The sequence below is a fragment of the Linepithema humile genome, chromosome 3, assembly GCF_040581485.1.
Source record: "Linepithema humile isolate Giens D197 chromosome 3, Lhum_UNIL_v1.0, whole genome shotgun sequence".
Classification (NCBI taxonomy): domain Eukaryota; kingdom Metazoa; phylum Arthropoda; class Insecta; order Hymenoptera; family Formicidae; genus Linepithema; species Linepithema humile.
This window is the reverse complement of record NC_090130.1, coordinates 2526398-2549522: the sequence shown is the minus strand read 5'-3', so window position 1 is coordinate 2549522 and position 23125 is coordinate 2526398. Positions and strand designations below refer to the sequence as shown.

The 23125-nt window shown below is 41.3% G+C and overlaps 1 protein-coding gene and 1 long non-coding RNA gene across 2 annotated transcripts in view; one reads left to right on the top strand and one right to left on the bottom strand.

Moving 5' to 3' along the window:
* Window positions 1–148: 148 nt before the first annotated feature.
* Window positions 149–23125, bottom strand: part of Dll (Distal-less) — a 141409-nt gene continuing 118432 nt past the window's right edge. The window contains exon 8 of the transcript XR_010889266.1: window positions 149–2595. The gene's annotated coding sequence lies outside the window, so the exon portion shown is untranslated. The remainder of the gene's footprint in view (window positions 2596–23125) is intronic.
* Window positions 9605–12746, top strand: LOC136998724 (uncharacterized). Its single transcript, XR_010889267.1, has 3 exons — window positions 9605–10239; window positions 10351–11497; window positions 11664–12746. It is a non-coding gene; the product is annotated as an uncharacterized lncRNA (long non-coding RNA).

Genomic DNA, 23125 nt, shown 5'->3' with positions numbered 1-23125 from the left:
CGTAAAGATGACGTAACATGAATTAAACGTTACAATTAATGCAAGTATAGATGCTAAAATTTTGTAAATTTTATTTTGACTTCTTTTCGTTTTTCATTAGAATGCGTATCGATTATTTTCGAAATCAGATGACAACTTTCTCCCTCAATTGCATTAAATTATTACTTTATTAGAATAATAAAAATAATTTTTTACAGTTTTATAGCGGTATTCGACAAGCGAAAATTGTATAAAGCTGAGGTTGGGTGCTCGTTTCTATCTTGTATTTTCGATCGCAGTCAATAAATAATTTTTCTCTGATAAACATCAAAAGATTGCTTTATGGGTAAAACACGATGCGTTACATCAGATCGATTACGAAACGGCTGTGTGAAGCCGAAGGCGTAAGTAGCGTGTACAAGCGTAGGATTCGATTCCGAGGCGTCTGAATTCTGCGGGCACGTTGTCGTTTAATTGAGTCATCGTGTCATTAATCGCGTAATAATCGGGCGCTGCGAGTAATCCTGTCCTCGATGGTGGTGGATCGAAGTCGCGGGACAAACTAACGCACACCCAAAGATTGTACGTAGATCGACGTCCAATTAGGTCCAATTACACGCATGGATAATGGACTACGGTCGATGAAAGAAGGTTTATCCCTCGAAGCAAAGCAGTACATCTACGGGCGACAGGTTTTGTAAGATCGCTTGCACTGACGAAACAAAGAGACAGTCCTTTGATGGAAGGAGGCGTATGTCCGAAGGTTCTTACGAAACTTGCGGTCACGTTTAATCGATAGAACAATTAACGATTAAATTATTAATGTGGGCGTATCAGTCAATGTACTAAATTATTTTTCGAAAAATTAAAATCACTTTTCATCTTAAAATAAACATGTAAAACTAAATAACATCCGTTGATAATTATTCACGATGACGCATATTTCTGTCGAATGTTGCACAAATTTCTTCCCCTCCAAAGTTATTTTTACCGTTTGGGATTGAGATCACTTTGCCGGAATTCACGAACAATTCGTACAACAAGCTATACCAGAATCTGCCTGATTGAACGAAGTTCCCTCTCGCTGGAATCCGAACGATCGCGAGACTTTGCGGAGCACGAGCGGCCGGAACATCGCGTGCTTCCGAAATATTCCGAGAATATGCTAATTACCAGTTAGTCAGTTTCTTGTGGCACTGCGACCGTTTCTACAATCGGCAATGCTCTCTTTAGCCGCTGCCCGTTCTCGTTCCTTTACTCTCGTCGTAGCTTCTCGCGATATTGCTGTTCTTTGTCCGCCGCAATCCTCGCCGGTTGCGCTTCGTTAAACATGCGATGGATCGCTCCTCCTCCGTTACCTCTGACTTTTGTTCTCCGACGACATTGTTTATCGAATGACTGGCTTGTATTCGTGTCTTTCTTGCCAGATATTCGTTAGCGGCCCGACAGTACTGATTGTTTTAATGCCACGATTTTATCCTGCCAAAAGAAATTACGCAGCGTTTTAATATTCCATAAAATATAACGTTTTTATTGATTAAGACAACGATATTCAAATTAAAATTCAGGAATTTTTATTCAATACAAGTTTTCCACGCTGAATATTTAATTAATTTAGCTCATTAAATCTTTGATCCTTTTTATTTGGATCAACAATAAAGTAATTGTGTTTGATATATTCATATGCATTACAGTTTTTCAACTTTCATAAAGGTATCGCGAGACATTTAATTGAAAAATAATATTCGACACTTATTCATTCAGTGCATATTTGATCTATCGGTACAGTTCTCTATCCGGCTCTTCATATTCCCGCGCGTCACGCAAACACCGTGAATTCTAGTGTTACCGGTGGAAGGATTGAATAAATTTGAAATTTTCTAGAAAAATGGATTCTGGCCACGCGTAAGCGAAGGCCGCGAGCATGATATCGCGTGTAAACGCGAGCGTATTCAATTAATGCAGAGCGGATGTTGTAGAGCGGCGATACAGTGCAGGGGACGCGCTCCTCATTCTCAAAACGGGAGAGCGGCCGTGTACGCCGCAAAGTTAATTAATGGGAGTGAAGAGAGAACGCGCATGGCTGCGTGGTACATACAACAAAGAAGTAAGACACTGCATCGGGGAGGTGTCGAGGGTCCTTTGAGTTATAGCGAATGTTCACAGCGCGAGCGAGTCTGACGGATGATGGCGAATCGCATGATAATAATGAGTCAATATTTCGAACCACGTTAGCGACATGGATCGCAGAATCGTGACGAATATGCGGCGCATTTTGCGCTCCACAAGCAATATATAGAATATCCGGAAATCAGAGTGGAGCTCTATTATCGTTTGGTTGTACGAGCTAGCTGACGTTCCATCGCCGAGGAGTTCCACGTACAGCAATATGTTGTTTTATGGTGCAATCATCGGCACGGTAATAATCATTAAATCCATTGGGCGAAGCCTAGCAGAGCCGCGGGCCTTCGCGAGGTTTGCGTTTTCTTGGGCTATCACGTCGTTAGTGTCACATTATCCATCGAATTTGTCCCGTGGTTGTTTAGTTTTTCGTGACGCTGAGTTTCTCGACCTCGCATTCGGATGAAAGAGAACGTAGATGAACAGCTCTTGCTTCTGTAAATAAAAAAATTTGACTATTATCAAGAAAATATAATAATCAATTAACTCGAGAAAAATACATTAATATGATCGACCGAGATTCGCGAATCAATTGCGAAATAATTTTCGATCATTTATAAAATGCTGTGTTATTTTTACAGATTTTTTTAATTGTTCAACTTATCAGATCTTCGATCTTTCAATCATATCAGAGAAAAAAATGAAATCGGACGAGAAAGTGGCCGGTGAAGCGGGAAGGATATCGGGATCCGTGACGTAAACAACGCAGCGGTTATAATTTGTCGGTTATAATGGGTTATAATTGCGGTTTACTGTCTCAATAAATATACAAGACACACATCGCACGGATCAAGGTGGGTTCCTTTCAAGGGTTTAAAATCAACGCTCAGCGGGAAGAGAGTTTCATAGCCGCTGCTTAATATGGTTTATAGTGTTTTGTACTGTTGAAGCCGACCCGCTGCGGAACCGGAAGATTCTTAACGATCCACCGAGGCAATTTATCCCCGAGGATGCCGAGAATTCGAATATAATGTAGGTAACGAGACCTCGTTACTTGCAGATTGTTGTCGAAAAGTAAACATGATACCTGAAACCATTTTACGACATAGAACGCTTCTGACTGTGTTGTTGCGGCGAAGTTCGATAGGACAATGCTTGATAATTAACTGGACGGTCGTTGTAAATGTTCCAGTTTCTTAATCTATCGCGCATATTCGATATGCGATGTATCTTATCGTTGTGCGCCAATTACGAGTCCTTTCGTAATTGCGAGGCGATCGTACTGCTGCTAAGAACAAGCATAATTACCGGCAATAATTCTATATGAATCATTTAGTAGAATGAGAAAATATTTTTCGGCAAGATCGAGAGGTTTAATCGAGTCATCTATATTTTCGATGGCTCTTAAATAGTAGATTCTAAATTAGCGTCCATCGCAGCAAATACCACCAATGTCGATATTGCTGAAACAAACCGCTGTTAATCGAGCCAAGTGCATCAAGTTGTTTAGGATCGATAGCGCGTGACAAGATATGGCAGGCTGCATCGCGACCTTATCAGTGCGCTATTTTTCACCTATGTGTGTGACGTTGCATGCCATCGATTAACACTAAAATGCACTTTGGGGCTGCGCATTTGCTTATCGCGTACAATTTTACAGATGCCTATTCTAAATTTTCATTCTGCTCCACTCACTTAATTGGATTACAAGCGATATAAAAAATTAGTCATTACTTTAAGTTGTAAGATGCGCAGGTTTGAGATAATGTGAAAAATGAATAGCGAGAGCTGAAACGCACGGAAGCGTTTAAATGCGATCAAAAATATATCGTCTCACCGATAATGCTAAAATGTCCCTCGCGTTTACCGCTAATTTAGGATAAAATTAGCAACAAGAATAGCCTAATCGACTCGTATTACGCGCGGCTGTGTAAGTGGCGATAAGTGAATAGCGTCGATTCCGTGTGCATTATCGGCATTGTAATTTTGACGGACCATTATTTCGAAAGACATTCGTTCGCGATTACAATAAAACGATTCTCGAGATTCTTTTCCATATTTAAGTGTATTAATTGTTCGCACCATTAATGATTTGCGGCATTGACAAGCGTGACATGCATGTGCGCTAATTCCGCGAGAGAGAATATTTTAACACCTTGTTATTCTTATTATTTTTTACTATATGTTATGGTTAAATAATACATAATTAGCGGCGTATGTAAAAAAAAGCGGGGATTTAATAACTACCAAGTGTCATTATGTAATATTGAAAAGATAGGTCGAAAAAACGTTAATAGTTGGTAGATTAGCGATCATTACTTCCGAAAATAACTGTTAAAATGCGCTTAATGTTCTGCTTAATGTTAAAATATACACAAACAATTATTTCAAGTATTTACTAATACTTAGGCGCATTTATCGTTGAATGGCCCTCTCGCTACAACTTTGACTCAAATCGCCATATAATTTACCGTGTTTATCCTCGTCGTTTAACGAAAAATATCGTGTACGTTAACGCACGGCAATACGGTCGATATCATAACCAGCTCACTTCTGCATGCGAGTCAATGATTGCTTTTTGCAAATTATTAATTGCATATGATTTGTAATGTGTATCGAGGATAAATCTATTAGCGCATTCAGCGCGAGATTGTTATTGACTTTAAATCGTAATTTGAGTTTTAAAACAGAGTTTTTTAGAGCAATCAATTAATAGCTTATATTTACTGCACCAACGAAATGCAATCACATAACTTATCTCCAATTATGTAAAAAAACAGATATAATTTGTTGGTTTTATTTTTATATTGCTTTTTTATTTTTATTCTTTGCATGTAAAAGAACTAGAATTAAATAGAATACATATGTTCTTTCGAAACAGAGTCGACGTTTATCAAGTTTTCGTTTCCTCCCGCCGCTGCAGCAATTTTGTAGCTCTAAGCATCATTTCGTAATGCTTTCCACCTGCATTCTGTCGTCATCGGTGCGTTAATGTTCGCCACAACTGCTCTTTGTTCTGTCGTCGTTGGAAATTTTGGAATCGAACCAGCTTGGGCGACCCTAGCATTAAAGTCTGGCTTGTTTTCCCGTAATGACAGTCCGCTGCTTTATTATACGACGCTAAGAGTCTTCTGGCCTTCGACAATCCAATACACCGTAATCTGTATTCACAACAATCTATGTACAACGCGTAAATAAAGTTATTTATAATTTTGATTATAAGCATTTGCATCACCTGAGAAAATGCTAGTACTTTTTTTTTTGTATTTGATTAATCTGAAATGATTTTATGGCCTGTTTTATATATCTACTTGAGCGTGAAGTTTGCTGTCAGCAATAATGCGATTAGATCTAAAAACTGTGAATCTCAAAAAAAGCTAATAGCGATTCGAACAGCGTAGCAATATTTCTGCTGACTTTTCTTACTAATAATGCCATATATTGCGTCGTTATATAGTTACACAAGACGGCATTATGCAGGTGTAAAAAGAGGATTCTTTAATGCGTTCGAAGATGCATTAATCTTTCTTGATAATCGTATTACTTGTCTTCATCTCCGCGGTTTCGATCCGACGTATATCGCGAGGCGTTCGCGCGCGATCGTAAGAATGCAGCTGATGCGACAAGAAGAGCGCGAGCCGTGCATTCTTACATGATAATCGCGGAGCGCGGCTCGCGAGCTCATATCGCGGAATCGCGCGCATTCGACGAAGAACAAGAAGGTGGATGGAAATATACATTCCTGCGCTGCCAACCCCGATTGCACTTCTCCGCCGCCGAGAGCGGCGGGATGATGCGCACGATGATCGATCCGACGGAAAAGCGTGCACGGTGCTTCGGAGGAGACAGATAATGCGAACAAAAACGCTTTGTTGGGAGAAGAAAAAAATATCGCGCGATATATATCGTTCGTACGTATCGCCGAGGAGTTCCGGATGCAGATCCATCGATCGCGCGGAGCCTCGTTTTTCATCCCGCGCGACATACATGCATAAATAATCGGCGCGGCGGTTTTTTCACACCGAACTCATCTCGCTCGCTCGCTCCTCGCTCCGATATGCCGGGCAGACGCGCGCGATACGGTCGCTATCCGGCCAATCGACAGCTGTTCATCCTGCAATGTCCACCTACCCGCACGTTCGATTGTTGCAAAAAAAAAAAAAAAAACATTCTGTCCGTAAAAGGACAATGCATCCGCGACGTGTCTATAACCACGGGGACACGTATCCCCGATAACTTTCCCTTCCCCGGGCAATCTTTTTCGCGGTGAACGGCGCGCGGTGCCGCGATCGATGCCGGCGAAAAAAATGCGGTCGATGCTGCAGGAAGGACGCGACGTGGACACGCTCGAGAGAGGGTGCAGCGGGACCGGCGCTTTCTGTGAATGCTGGCGGCTTCGTTTGATGCTTTTTATCCAGGAGTCCTGGATACCGAGCGTTTCTGCGGTACGATTGGCTCCTTCCACAGCCTCCGACCGATTATTCGTCCTTTATGACGGGTTTTACAACGAAATATTGAATTTGCGTTCGATGGACTGTTGCGAATGCCGCAGATATATCGATTTATATACTTCTCGAGTAAAATAAAATTGGTCGCGTTCCAAAAATCGACCACATCAAAGGTTTCATTATGTCTAACGTGGAAATGTCTTTTATATAATTAATACAACTTCGTGTAACAGATATATGTAGCTAAATCATTCGCTGTTCTAATAAGCATATAAAGTTTGATTTTATCGAACATATAGGACTACGCAATACGAAGTTTGATTCCATTAGAAAATCGTAAGCCAATTTGAGGTGGTCGAATTGCTCCTGAGCCTTTCAAAACGATTTAGCTCGGTCGAATTAACCAGAATGAGAGTCGAGTGCGGAATGTTTCGCACGCGATCACTTCTGGTACTTGATTTATGAGACACCCTGTAACCAGTTAGAGGCAACGTTCGCCGTCTCTTCAGGTTCACGAGAGTCTGGTTCCTCACTTCCTGAAGAGATGGCGCCAGGAGGAACAGTGTCCTCATCGTGACCTCAGTTGAACGTTCGTCAAAAGTTCTCAGGATCTTCATTTTTTTTCGCAAAAAAACTTATGACACAAAAAAATGTTAATATGTAAGAATAAAAATGCGATATTTATAAAAGTGCATATATTCCTTCATCATTTTTCCTCAAATAATAACCGGAACACGTGGAGCAATTAAGATAATATTAATTACCTGAAAATCAACGCGCCGATCATTCGGCGAACAACGCGAGCGAAAGTTGGGCCATAAATCATCGCGCGCGCGGGCGTAATAGCCATCTGTTTATTTTCAATTTTCACGATACCGCCGACGAGGTGCTGAACTAACACGTTCGGTTAAACGGCCGCGGACGATAATCTGCGACGCGATAAAGCGCGTGTAACGTCGCGCAATAAAATCGCAATCGCCCGCGATCATCCGACGCGACGAATTAACCACATGCTATCCCTATTTGCGGCGCGTACGTCGACGTATCAGCGCGCGGCGATTAATTATGCATGTGGCGCTATTACGCCACGAGCGGCCGATGGCGAGCGGAGCCGCGCGAGTTCGCGGATTCGCGCAAATTGGGCCGACGGGGTAGTTAACGCCACTCGTTGATGGGAAGCACCTTAATCACGATTACCGGCGTACGCCGGTTAACTGCGACGTGGCGCTCGGAAGAATTAGCGTGCCGCGATCGTCGTGGGTTGCGAGAGCGGAGGGACGAAATTATACGGCCCGCGAGTAATTAGTTTCGTGTCATATATTGCCCTATTATTGCGGAGTGCTTATTTCAACCCTCTCTCCGGTTTGTCACAAATCCAGCGGAAACATCCAGTGAAACTTTACACGCGCTATTTATATGAAGCGTTGCTTCGCGCGATCGAGAGATAAAGAACGCACTGGAAACGCATAGTCGGATTATCGCTCCGTATTTGCTTTATAGGAGCGAGTTACTCTGCAACATCAGATTAGAAGAAGAGGGTTGGTTAAGACCCACGTGGAAACTGCTAAAGTCGACAACGAGGTGGTTACAAAACGTCGGCCGCAAGCGATAGAGGAGGGCTCCCCTCGTCATTCCTTCAATTCAATTGAATTCTATTCCGGCGTACAGTTGATATCATTGAGGTCGCCACTTAAATCCTCATTGTCGTCCGTCGCTTATTGTTTCACCCTTCGGATACCAGGGCGTGCGTACATACGTATGTACGTTTCTCTTTCACATCCGTACCCGCACCTCTAACCGGCCTGAAGAAGAGAGCGGGCTCGAGGGTCCGTCGCAGGGCATCGACAACGAAACAGTAGCGCATACTTAAACGATGCCATTTCTCAATGGAGAGCATTATCGCTCTCATAAACTGCGTTGCATGCACAAACTTATTTGCGCAGACAAATTTTTATAATGCTTCATTTCGCTAACAGTCTTGATGGTGACTCTATTCCGACAAGCATCGCTACCAAAGTAATTTGATCACGGCTTACTTAATAATTAAATTGATTAAAGAAAATAAAGTTTGATCGGAAAATGTAAGATGTGTCTTTTAATAAATTGCGCATCGTGAAATATCATATTATATTTTAACAAATTTTTGTGTCATTTGTTTATTACTTATTAATTAAGCAGTATTACATTGGTCGGAAGATTTAGCTAAACTTAAATTACCCATTCGTGTTCCGAGTGTATAAACTAGATACGAACGAGGAAGTCGTGCAGAAGCATTGTCAGCGACTAATGATCTCAGAGGTCGACGGCATAATTGGGAGGAAAGTGAGGAGAGGAACGACGCGAAAAGACGAGATTAGAAGTAAAGGGAATGAACGAACGCGGAAAGAGGAAGAAGCAGGACGGCCGGTCGGCGTTCCCATGTGTTACCGCGAGGACGATCAGCCCGGTTTGTTCGAACGAGCATGTGGGCCAACAATGCCCACTTCGAGAGAGCGACCGCGCGACGCACTTCACTCCAACCATTATATTCCGTACACGTTTTCATGTGGCCGCCGTGGTTGCGCCGGTGGTATTCCCCGTCGCAGCGCGCTGTCGACAGCATCGAAGGGTGCTCCACCAGCCGCGCCGTTGAAAGACGCTGAAGAGCACTCGTGGAAATTCGCAACGTGGCGAGTAGCGTCGAGTCGCGCAACATAGGACCCTACCTGTGCCCTATCGGCGGCGAAGTCGAAACTGAAGTTGAAGTTCCTTCAACGGAAGTTTGGCGATGAAGTCTACTCGCGATAAATTTAGTTGTAAGATACTGACAGCGAAGCAACTTCTCGGATTCAAAAAAAAGACGTACGCATATTTTACATTATTTTACATACATCTCAATATTATAGTTTTATTATTATTATTAATATCGGCAGCAGAAAGAAAGTGAGTGTGTATCGACAAAAATAAAATAATAATATAGTAATTGCACATTTGGACAAATTGGGAAATGCGCGAGAAACAAACTGCAAATTTTGCGACAATTTTTAATATTATCTGAGAACAGGTTTATTTGAGATATGAGTCATTATTTTCGCATTATTACTTAAAAAACCATTTGCGTAAAGAATATGTTGTAACATCTTTTTCGTCGCATTGCTACATAAATTGGGCGTGAGATGCTTACATGAGATGAAAAAACCGCGTTTCTTCATAACTTATACACACAGTCGACATATCAATATTTACATTCAAATAGAGAACCATACGTATTCCTTCATCCTCTTTCACCGAACGCTTTTCGACGGAAAGGTTCTTGTACTGTATTCAGTTACTTGAGTCTAGTCAGTTGAAACGGACACAATGCCAGAAACCGTAACTAAAGAAAACGTGTGGCAATATTACGAAAAATTGTCGAATTGGGAAGCAAAATGCAAGTTTTGCACAAATAAATTCACTTACGTCAGGGATGGTTGGTTGCATACACATATAAGACAAAAGCATAAAGTAATATTTGAATACGAAAAAACATACGAAGGACGACAAGAATGGCCTTGGGTATATTTCAAGTATGTGCATAACTATATTTCCGGTATGTGCACATTAGACTCACAATGTCTTCTCTGTGGTGTAAATATTCCATCTAATTTTCAATCTTTGGTAAATCATTTACGTGAACATTGTAACAAGGAAGTGGAGGATTACATATTTTACGGTGAGATGTGGAAATATTCTATAAGAACTGGTGATTTTAAAATAAAGTGTAGTATGTGCCCCGATAGTGAATATAATATTTATTTGAATACGTATTTAAATTATCATATAGTAAAGGCACATTTGGACAAATTGGAAAATACACAAGGAACAGACAATATAGTTCCTCCGTCAGAATGCGCTCTGCCGCTTGAAACGAATGCAACGTCCATGCTAAATAGTTCAAGTGAAAAGTGCTTTTGTCAATATTATACCAAATTGCCAAATTTTCAAGCACAATGCAAATTTAAAGATTGCAACTATCAATGTTGTTATATTGATATTACAGAATTATATAAACATATAAAATGGTCGCATAAAAAAATCTTTAAATACGAAGAGGCACACATGAAACAAACGACATATTTTAAGTATTCGTACGAACATATTTCCGATAAAGATATACTATACTCAGAATGTCTTATCTGTAGTGTATTTCTTCCGTCTACCGTCGAATCTGATAATAATCATTTACGCGAGCATTCTAAGAAAGATCTAGATAATTTCGCAGATAACATTAATCATTGGACAAATAAATATTGTAAACAATATGATGATAATAATTTAAAGTGTAATATTTGTTGCAGAAAATTATTTTTTCGGTTTTCTTTTAATTATTATTTTCATATAAAGAATGAGCATCGGGAAATATTGCAACAAATTGTCACAAAAGAAAATACACAAAAACTGTGGAAAAATTACATAAAATTGCCAAATTTTCTAGCACAATGCCGCTATTGCAACTTTCTATATTGTTACGTCAATACAAAAAACTTTAGTAAACACGTAAAAAAAGAGCATGTAGAAATATTTCAGTACGAAGAAGCATACGGAAAAAAATGGCCATTTGTATATTTCAAGTATTTCGACTCAGTTCGCTTACAATGTTGTCTTTGTAATGCAATGCCCTTTGCTAATAAATATGATGTAGAAAAGCATTTAACCACTCATTCTCTTGACAATCCGAAATACTGTTACGACTGCAGCTGGATATGGAAATATTGTGAAAATAGTGGAGATTTTGAGATGCAATGTAGAGTTTGCCGTTGCATAATATCTCTTGATGTTCCTTTAACGTGTTTCAATAATCACTTTATTGATCATTTCATTAAAGATAGACCTGCGAACATGCTGACAAGTACACAGAGAATGTGTATGGACATAGCGTATGGACATATGGAGCATCAGGAAGCCAACCAAATTGAAGAAAAAAAGTAGCAGTAAGTTTTATTGAAATTATTATTAATATTATTATATATATATAATTAATTTTGTACTTTCTTCAAATTGCGTTTAATTTACGCGGTAAATATGCAATAAGCGGAGCAAAGACAATTAATTTTTAATAAATATTATAAATATTATATTTACATATTATATTTACAGGTTTGTGCAGAGAGTTTGATAACGGAATGATGACTATGGCGTTCAAATTGCATCACCAACAATGATTTTGATGATTTAAATAATTTAAAGCACACGAAAAAGTGGTATTATCGATTTTTCTGTGAAGACGAAATTTGTCAATTATTTATTCCACATAGTTACAAATATTTTATTTTTATTTTAATTTCTTATAAAATTGATTGTTTATCTATTTTCATTATTTTTCATATTTTATATAATTTGAATTTATTATAGTAATTTTTATAGAGATCTCCGAAATATAATACATAAATTGTCAGTAAAATGTATCAATTTAAATTTTTGAGAATTGTGGTAAATAATGGAAATACTTATCACAACAGAAATTAATTGGTCATTAATAAAATGACATTTTGTAACAAATATGATATGGTATCTTCGTATAATTTAAAAATATTGAAAACTAACATTTATTATAATAACATCTATTAAAGTTTATTAATTCGGTATTTTTTCAATCTCTTCAATATAAAAACAGAAAATAATATTAAATATATTCTATAATCAAAAGCTTATGCAATGTTATGCATATGTTTGCTAACCAGAGGATGCGCAAAACACAAAAATTATAACAATATATTCTCTCTTAGTTATTAATCCTTACACAACTGTACTAATTATATTATGGATTAATTTTAAATTAATTTTCTCTTGAACATTATAATCAATAATTATAAAAAAAATATAAATAACAAATGTAATAAGCATTTCTTTTAAGAAAATAATCATTTTTTAACAAGTCAATAGAGTCTAAGAAAATAAAAAATTATTGACATTGCGCACAACATAAAATAAATGATGTATTAATTCTGAAGTATAAGCAATTTAAAAAGAACGACATTGGAGTTGAGTGGAAAATCTCCTAATATCATCCTTAATACACCGATTTAAGTCATGGTGGAAACAGCGAATTTTGGATTATTCTTTAATATCTTAATTTTTCTTGTCATTTGTTTATTCAGTTTGAATGCATTTCTTTTTGCCATTCTTTCTCTTTACTTATTCTCAAATTTGTATCAGGGTCAATGCTGTTGCGGGATCTCGAACTTTCGTTCAATCAAAGATTTATGATGAAATCGTGGAGAAAAGTGCAGTTTGCGCCAAGTCTAAAACCGTAGAAGATCTCAACAGCTTTTGTGGCTAACGTAATGACGCCTCGTATTATTGTCGTCGGGGTCCGATCGTTATCTTCCCGATCGAACCGCAATAAAGTCATTAATTTTTATTACCCGTGTGCTCCGTATGCGCCGTCTATTGGCTTAGATACCAGTTGCTACTCGTAAAGAAGGCAAATGATATGCGCAATATAATACTAATTGCTATTCATTGCTCGTCGATAAAACGGCGTCAAACAGATAAGCAGTTATCGTAACGAGTGTAATGAATTTTATTAATTCGGATAATGCCAACGCACATGTACAACGTAGAAATGCTATTAGTGTGTCTTTCACATTTCGACTCGAGCCCGATAAGTATCAGTGCGTCGGAGATCCCGCGGCGATCATGTAAATTGAATTATCACATCCGATTGTATCATCGTTGTCATTAGGGCTCGATCTCTATCGCCTTCTCCTCGTCTCAGCCACCTACGGTGCTCCCGTTAACAATTCCACTTGATTCCGTCATTGGCGACGTTGGAGTTACTGAATGAGTTCGTAACGAGATGCACAGCCAGAGGGCTGGGCCACGTCGGGGTTGCCAGCACGTGTCCTCAATGGACCAATCAAAGCTCACCCTCTTCTCGTCGAATCTCTCCCCGGCGGCTTCTGTTTCTTGCTCCATCTCTCTCCACGCGACTGCCAGCTTACGCATATTAGGCTAATAAGGTGTTTTAGGATCTAATCTAAACGATTCTTTATGAAGCAATGTTTAAATTTAGTTATAATATTTTTATCACGGCTAATAAAATAATACGAGTGCCGCGTGATAATTTCTAACTGTAAATCAGGAAAGTCTCCATCGCTGCACTCGCTCAAGCGTTTAACGAACCGATAGTGATTACGAAGGATAGTAATAAGAGAGCGGCGGGGCGCGTTGCTTTTTCCGTATTTTAATTTGCATAATGGAAACCTTGGGCGAGTTGATTTTTTGGGTCAGTAAGAATTTAGTTCCAGCAGCGAGTTGGAGAATTGCCGCGGTCGGCGCGGCTCGGAGAATCGAATGAGGAGATCGGGGCGCGCAGTCCGTCGTTTCCACGGTCGAGAGGGAATTCGAGAGAGTCCGTCGCCTAGCGGTTAACGACTCGTGAAGTCGTCGCTCGTAATTAATCATCGTAATGCTAATGACGTTCCTCGATGGTAAAATCTCACCGCTTGCCCGCAACACTCGGCTGGCTTGAAAAACAGGGTATCGCGGGTGCCGATGATCGAGTCGCGTTCTGTTCCTCGCGCTAAATCTCCCGCAATTAACGGCTAATAACACAGATTTGCAACGTGAAACATTATCGTTACACTTGTTAAGTCTTGTTTTACGAGAGTTACATTCAACGCAGAGGATAATAATACATTGGAGCTTTTTGAACGTAATTTAAATAGTGTATCCGGCGCGGTAAGTTATACAATACTTAAATTGAAAAAAGAAAAAAGCCTCCCTCCCTTCTCGTAATAGTATTTGCACAGTAATACGCATTGAGGTAAGCCGCGCGGAAGACGTATCCCATTAAGCACACGAATCGCTTATATTCTCTTTCCTTTTCTTCTCCACGGCGTGTGTAACGAGGGGTGGCTTAATGCGGCCTGTTGAACGTGGGTGATTCGAAGATCGACGCGCGCGTTGAGGCGGACGAAAAAGGCGTAAATCGCGCGAGCGTGAACGGACTCGACCGATTTCGCACGTTAATCAACGAAGCATTTAATTGTTGGGGTACGCCGTGGCTTATTGTTAAAGTCACGGCAACCGATTCTGCAGATTAGGATTTTTTTTATCTGATGAGGACGACGAGATGAATCACACCATGATTTCGCTTATTTTTCAATCAAATATCTGCGGACTTGAGCGCAACACGCGCGGTACACGAAGCTGACGAATTCCGCGGAGCGCGCACAGCTGGAAAACGAACCACTCCGATTGTGAAACACGAAATTATAATTGCATATAGAGTAGGCAATAATGGCGTTCGCTCGCCAGCGTTCGTGCGCTCACGGGCGTGTTAAGAGTACACGCGCGTTTACAAGGGCTACGTTCGAAAGATTACGGAAAGACGCGAAGTTGCGCAGTCGGGCGTACGTCGGTCGGCACGCCGACACGACGATTGCGACACGACTTTTAACAACCACTCTCAACATCCAGGAGAAACTTGTGACATCAAAACTTGGGCCGAGTCTTACGATTGCCGCCGACTCGGCGATTTCTGAAGCTCGCTGTAAGAGCCAGCGCGCTCTGAATGCGCCCGGGCGTCAAATTGTCCTCCGTGAAGAAACCGTCGCTCTCATTGTCTTGGGCCGTATTATGCGGAGACTCCCAAGAAAATCGGGCGCTTCACTCAATCGAGATCTGTCTAAGAAGAGTGCCGTTTGCTTTGAAGCAAAGGTTGTTCTCGACTGTTGAATGGCTAAAAATTGAAGGTTTTTCATAAATCAAGCTTTAAAAGCGCGATAAAATTGATGTGTATTTAATGAATCATTTCGTTACTCGCAGATATCGCTCATTGATTTTTCATTGTTCCATCTACCCATATATATATATGTTACATAAAATCATACGTTTTTTAACGATAAGACAGGTGTGATTAGTAATTGCAGTCAGTCGTGAAACTTCATCTGCAGAACTTTATCGCGGAATCAGTATTCTATTGCTGTTGCATTATTCAACAGTTAATCAGTTATTTACAGCAGACATCCAGACACGATTGTTGAAGTGTTGGCAAGCTAAGAGCTGACTGAGATCATAAAGATGTTATAAAGTGTTATAGAAACGATATCTTAGCTACACCTGCACCCATCTATTTTGTAATATCTAATTGCAAATTTTAAATTACTTAACATATATTTTATATATTTCAGAATATAATAACATATAATTTCTTTATCGCATCTATAGATATTATAATTAATTTTATTTAATACAATCTTCATAGACTATTTTTATTCAACGATACGTACAGAGAGCGCAGCATTATAAAAAATTCACAGTGCACACGCCTTATAATCGCACATTCCCTCCAGGCGTCGTAGGAGCATTAAGCCGTTCAATTGGCCGCATCTGTTGACTGGTTACCGGGTGACCTCGGCTCTTATCAAATGCGTTGACGCGATAGGAGTCGAGAGAGCCGTTTGTTGTACGTCCACATTGGAAGTGAAGAAACGGGTGAACAACGACGAGAGGAAACCCGATACTGATTGCCCGGTCGGTGTCTCAGACCCTTCGCAGGTTCTCCTTTCTTCGGCCATTCGGAGTTACGGCGAACTTCAATTAGACAATTAGCGAGAGAAAGTCCCTTTTGAATCTCTGCGACTGCGGCTGACCTAATAGCGGACGAATCATACGCGAGGCACGTGTGGGCCCGAGGTCGAATAAATTGAATTCGTCTTCTCCGGTGCACGTCGCGGCGGATAAGCGTCTCCGTGAGATTTGTGTGTCGCGGTTTTGCCGTGTGAGATTTCAGTGTGCGTCGCGGCAACTCGTTAGACACGATGAGCTCTGCACTATTCGTCCGCCGCGCCGGGCTCTCCCCCCTTGCCGCCGTCGTAAAGTGGCAGTTTTGTTCTTATTACCGTGCACCGTTCTATCGGCCGTAATTTTGGAGATTGCGTCGCGCCGGTTTGACAAAAAATTCAATGGCGCAACCTTCCCGGAGCGCAGCGCAGGATGAGGAGTTTATTTGTTTTCCCCAATGGTCGTAAAACGGAAATGGGAAGCTTGATGCGATTACTGGAAAAAATTTAACGATCAATTATTCGATGTTAACGACAAGTTTAAAGTCAGTAAATATTTCGATGGATATAGTTCAAAAATATTCATTATAAATCTCAATCTTGCCTTTTACTTGTAACAAAGATAACAAGAAATATATTATTTTATGCGAGAAGGAGAATTGTTTCTTCAAAATTTAATTGCAACGCAATGCGATGTTGGTTGTTTTCTATTTTATCTTTCAAATCTCTTATTTCGAGTTCAACATTAAGTACTTGGATATGATTTGTCCTCGTGAAAGATAATTTGTGCTCTCTCGTTAATCAAGTTGTTAATGCGACGTTAATAAAGGCACGAATGTCGAGAAGAAGCTGAGGGCAACGTGGTTAATCGAGGAAATTCAGTGAAACCGTAATTAGCGGCAGCGATCGTCGTTATAGCGGCCACGAAAGTTTGCCGGACCGGCAGCCTAATGAACTCGTTACATATTTACACGTTGTTCGTGCCGAGCGGTCTGGTGAGCGCAGAAAACCACATCGAATTAAGAGGTCCTCTCGCAAATTGCAGACGAGACACGAGAGAGCGATTTAAGCTCATCGATCCACGACCGACCTCTGAATCCGTTTCGCACTCGCTCGTGCTAATGATACTATTTACGATCGATAAATAAATTAACTGATGTAAGGTTTCTCGCATTTTCACTTTCGACTCTTACATATTTTTACATTTTAAGTAATCAAAATAGTTATAAGCGCGAAGCAATATAAAAGTGCTCACCTCTCTCACATGCGTGAATGCGTTTACTCGTGTGTGCGTAGATTTCCTTACCTTTCCATTTATTTCCCCGGCTAAGTATCTGTTTTATTATAAGCGTTTGTCCTATCAACTCTTACTCATTGATCATTCAAAATACCTGTTTTATTCAACCCCGTGGCTCTACCGCGTAATAAATACACGCCTGCAACCGCAGTCGATTCCTCTTGCTTGAAACTGAAGATCAATCACCACGCTACAGGAAAATCTGTATATTGTGCATTTCACGGCTAAGTGCCGGCTCTCGATCATAATTATCGAAAGTCCGCTAATAATCGCGTCGACGCCGCTACTTCAATGAAACCAGCCATTTTTACGTCTTCGAATAGTATGCGAGACGCTATGCGGAAGTAATAGCGCCGTGACGAGCGGACAGCTTTGATGCGCCTCACGGGGTGGTTTCGTGCCGTCCAAGTTGTCGTGGATCCACTCTGTCGTCCGGTCTTCCGAGTTCAAGGTCACCGAGTGCTTAGGAGGGTCGCATGTCCAAGAAGCGAGCAACGATGTATCGGCGTTCAGTGGTCGGCCACATGGTGAATTAAGGGTCAGCCCATTACCGATTTGACCTCGGATGACCCGGCAGTGTATACAGAGCTGGTTGCGTGCTGCTTGATTCAATTAACCCCACGACACACAAACAGGCATGCACACACGCACGCGGCGCCGTGTGTGCATACGCGAACGTGTTTGCGCGTGTGTATTACGTCGCCCGAGATCGCCGAAGAGGAGACAAAAGCCGCGTGAGATACAACGACAAATCGGTGACCCGTGGTCTCTTCTTAAGGAATTGAATAAATGCGATTTGGCATCATTAGCTCGTTGGGCAGAAAAGCCGATTAAACGGACTTAAATAAATGACTGTTTTCTTACCTTAATATTTGAAAACATTTTAAACGATTAGAATTTTACGTTTAACGGTATTAATAAAGCGAAAAAAAGAATCGTTTTACGACAGTCTTACACTCATAAAATTATTCATGATTGACGACCACCGGTTGATTACTTGTCCTTTTAATTCGCGATTAATATTTTATGCCTTCGTCCTTCCATGCTTTGCCATCAGTATCGCGTATTCGCGTGATTAGACGCCGCGAACAAAAATGATGAATAATTTACCGCTTCCTCCCGGCATCGTCGATCTTACCGGAAATGTATGTGTCCATCGAGCTTCCTAAGTTACGGCAGCCGAGTGTGACCAATATTTCTTGATTAGAAAGCCGCCGCGGCACATCGGATGCGAAGGCGTTCGCGGAGGAGAAGAAGAAGAAGAGGAGGACGAAGACGGCGCAGAAGAACACGAAGAGCAAAGAACGAAAGAGAGAGAGAGAGAGAGAGGGAGAGAGAGATGCGCTGGAGAAGAGGGAATCCCATCTGGTTCGCCGTGGACCACTCGTAGAGAGGATCCATCAATCACATGTGTCCCGCACCTCTTGCCGGTAGCAAGAACCTGCAGAACGTCTTCGCCTTTACAACGGCGTCGCCGAGGAAGTCGGGTCTCATCCTTCGCCTTGATCGTCCTAGGGTCTCTCTCTCTCCCTTCGCGCAAAAAGTGCGTAATAATCCGCGGGCATTGTGCTCCGGCGAACGTGAAGAAAATAGTGTGCGCATGTTCTCAGTCCGCCTATGCTGTCCGCTGGAAAACCAGTAGGAATCGCGCGACTATTGACAAATGACTTGAGCTTCCGTATGCTCTGCCTGCGACGCAGCGAGCGATCGTCGGTGCGCGTTTACGATTTACTTGTTGAATTATTGTAGAGGCGTGCAAAGAATATTATTACGAGAAGTAATATATATTTTATTCTTCTCTCGATGACGGTGCAAGTATCCATTTTAAGCTATCCTTATTTTTACGCTCGAATGTTTCCCTTCTCCAATTATTTCCAATTTCGTAATATCTCGATGAACTTTCGCGCCCGGATCGAACTATTGGGAATGCGTAAGGAGAAAGTCGTAGGTAGTAGGAAGGAACCAGTGAGACTAGGAGAGGAGAAGAGAGATTGTCCAGCGAGGAGAGAAGAAGACGATGGCTCGGCTCTCTCTCGGAGGCGAGATTGTGTGTTAATGTATGGCTGGCATTCGGACGACAACCGTGACAAATTGCTTTATTAGGTTGGCAGGCCGGGAGCCTTTCCACTCGCAGCTCGCACCTCTGAGCCGCCACTCATCGTGATTGTACGCTCTATTCTCCTCCGCCTCTTGTTCTTCTCCATTCTACTTCGTCTTCTTCTTTCAGCACGCGGCGGAAGACAACGTAACTCGCGGCTGGATGAATGGATGAACGGGGATGCGCGCCGCGGGAGGGCGGTGCTTTTTTGAAATCGATCGACCCAGACTCTCGGTACCGCGGACCTACAACGAGGAGATCACCTACATATTGATCCGACGCTGTCGGAAAGCCGTGCGCCTTCTTTTATCTTTCCGTCCACAGCCAGTTTCTGTAATTAATCTTCAACTGTCTATTAAAGGAAATTATTTGAAGCTTAAATCATTTGTAAATCGCAAATGTTCCTATGCCTTTCACAGAATTGTTGTATAAATTTTTTACCACGCTTAGAATATTTAATAATACCATAATTAGAAAATAATTCAATAAAAGTACATTTTATAAAAAGTAAAAAATTATCATCTTTATATAATGCGCATAGAAATCTCTCTCTTCGCGTATCTTTAATACATTTATATATCTTATATCAATTATATTCATACATATCAACTTCCAACCTTTCACATCATCAGCCGCCGCTCCGACAAAAACTGAGTCCAATCTGGCGTTCCCGAATCTGATTTATTGACGCCATCTGGATAAATCACAGAGTGTGATTAGCTTTGACGTGGCACAAAAGACGCAGCTACCGCGCGAGTCCGGCTTCAGGAAGCCGATACGCCGCGGATCGGCTACCATTACGTCACTTGGACAAGGTTGCCGCCACCTTGCTGCTCGCGCGTCCACGCCGGCAATCTGGGCGAGAAGGTGCGGATTATTAATGTTCGCGCCGGCCCATTAATGGATCGGGGTCTCTCCCATTCGAACACGGAGGAGCGTAGTATGCGGGTCCAGCTGTGTGGACGCGTTATAAGATCCTTTTTTGCGAGGTACAATGTCCTGGCGACTCCCGGATGCGGCGTCATTAAGTTGCCTCCCGCCGCCCCCCTCTGGCCCCCCTCGCCCTGGTTCACCGGGTTTCTTCGCGGCAAAGCCGGACGCCTTTTCCCTCGCCAGAGAGACTAACATCGCTGCCGAATACCATGCTCGCCGCCTTGCGGCTTCTACTCTCGAAAAGGTTATTAACTCCAGGTAATTAGCCTTCGTTACTTAAATCAAGTCAACTGCTTAATGATCTATCGTCACCTCCGTCGGAATCGTTCTTCCTCCAACGTTCGGCAATCTCTTCCATCTCGATATCTATTTCGTATAAAATAATTGCTAAACATTTATTGCATTTACTGTTTGTAATTTAACAAATATACTTGACAAAATATATCTATAAGAATGTTCTTCCTACGAAGTGACTGATTTATTTAGAGATTGTTAAATCTTCATCGCGACAAATATGCGTCTTAATGGACGTTCAGCGGTGCTAGCGAGCTTCTCCAGAAACATTTGACGAACGTCAACTTGACGCGTCCAAGTGAACGATGCAAATACACTTGTGAAAGTGGTGGAAAAAGAAAAGAAAATCCTAACGTGCGCGATTAGTGACGAGAAATTCGAAGAACCGGACACATCCAGCTCCCCCGAAGAGCTTTCAACGCATAAATATAGAAATGTTTGCGCGCGATCGTTATCGTGCGTAATGTTGACTCCGGGGCTATCAGACGTCGTCTAAAGTCAGACGCGTGCGATTGGACCAAATGCCATAAGTGGAACATGGGAACAGTCCGGATTTCTGGTCCACGATCACGTCGCGCACGTCGGGCTCGTCAATGAATAGATAACGAAGGAGAATGAGCTAGTTGAGGCGGTTTGATACATCGGCGACATCGCCGCAACATTCATCTGCATAATTCATTCTTATCAGTACGATTCCCTCAAGCAGAGATTCTCAACCGACAGCGTTCGATATGTGAAACATATACTTCTACAGAGACATGTCGAGCGTATGTACGACAGTATTTATTTTCGTGAATGCATAAGGTATGCTATAGCGTTTATAAGCGTTATTGTGTAATCTTGTATAGATATAGAGCGTGTGATTAAATAAAGATAGCAGAGATTTGCAATATTTAAATTGTACATATTTTTGGATTCATAATAGTTATATGTTTCGAAAATTAGATTCTTGATTGAATTGTAAAAGATATTTTGTTTGAATTTTTTTCTATAAATTCCAACTAAAATGGACATTAAAGTTTATTTTCCGATAGATTGTAAAAGCAGTTCTGTTAATATTTCTTGAATATTCCGTAATTCGCAGAGTTATTGATAAAGAACCAATGTCTCACAACCGAGAAAAACGGTAGCTTTGATGACATGATATACGAATGGTTCACAGGTCGCGCGGAACGCGTTCGCCACACGTAAGAGTAAGACGCCCACCGTATTTACCCGCTCTGAATTCCTGAGTCGCGGTTCGCCCCCTCGCGAATTGTTGCGTAGCGCAAACCCGAACTCTTAACTCTTAAGCTCGCATGACTCGCCGACTTAGTCATGTACAAGGTGACCGAAATTTCTAGGTGATCCAGAACTACAGAGAAAAATTTGTAAATTTGAAAAAAATTTATATATAAAAAATTCGATGAACGATTGCATCTCGGGAAATACATGAAAAATAATTTGCAAGTCTTAATTAGTCGCTCGAATGCATTTCGGAGAAACGCTAAGAAGAATGCAAGAATTTTTAGATAGAATAATAAAGAGCGTGACAAAATGTTTCCAACTGCGTAAAGGTCGCAATCGTTTATGATAACGCGTAAATCAATACGTCGATATTGAAATCGGAGATCAAAAGTTGACTCGCAATGCGCGCAAAGACTAATCGAGATACTTTAAGCACACCCTGTACTTACACAGATGTTTAAGAGCTAAGCAACTACTCAGAGCGAGTGAGTTGATGCGAGCCGCGTATCACGAGAAGGAAGTTCAATTTAACCCAATAAAGGACAATCAGAGGCCGACGGCGACCAGAGACGAGTACCTACTACTCTTCTGATGGTTAAACGGATCTACCGAGGGACTTCGCCTTCGGCTCTTTTCTACCCAGAAGACGAGAAACTAGTCGCGCGTACGAGAGATCGCATCATTAAAAAAATATATTGCGTCATTAGGATTTATGCTGACTAACAGTACAATAACGAAAGTGGAAAAATATATATTTGATTTTATGCAATACAAAATCGTACTTTTCACCGAGCAGTTCATGTTATAACTTACAGAAAATAATTGTGAATACTAATTTCGCGTATTGCAATACAAGTCGATTGTACTACAATGGTTTGCACAATATTGCGCCGTAATAATTTTTAACATCTGTTACGGGCGTGCGTATTAGATCAATGTATGTACTATGATGCGTAAAACAGTGTTGTTAATAAGACAGGTCTATTTAATTTCCGCACGAGTGTAGGCGATGTCCCTGGTGAGCTTCCACAGTAACAATGAGGAGAACGTTCACTTGGCGTACCGCAAGGCTCTTCTATGGCTCGCAGAAGCGCATTATGGGTTGGTACTCTGTGCGAAAATGGAAAAGGCCAATTCCATCCATTCTTCGGGCTCGGCCCCGTGCGAACGATGAGGCGTGCGGAGCTCACGATGCACCGAG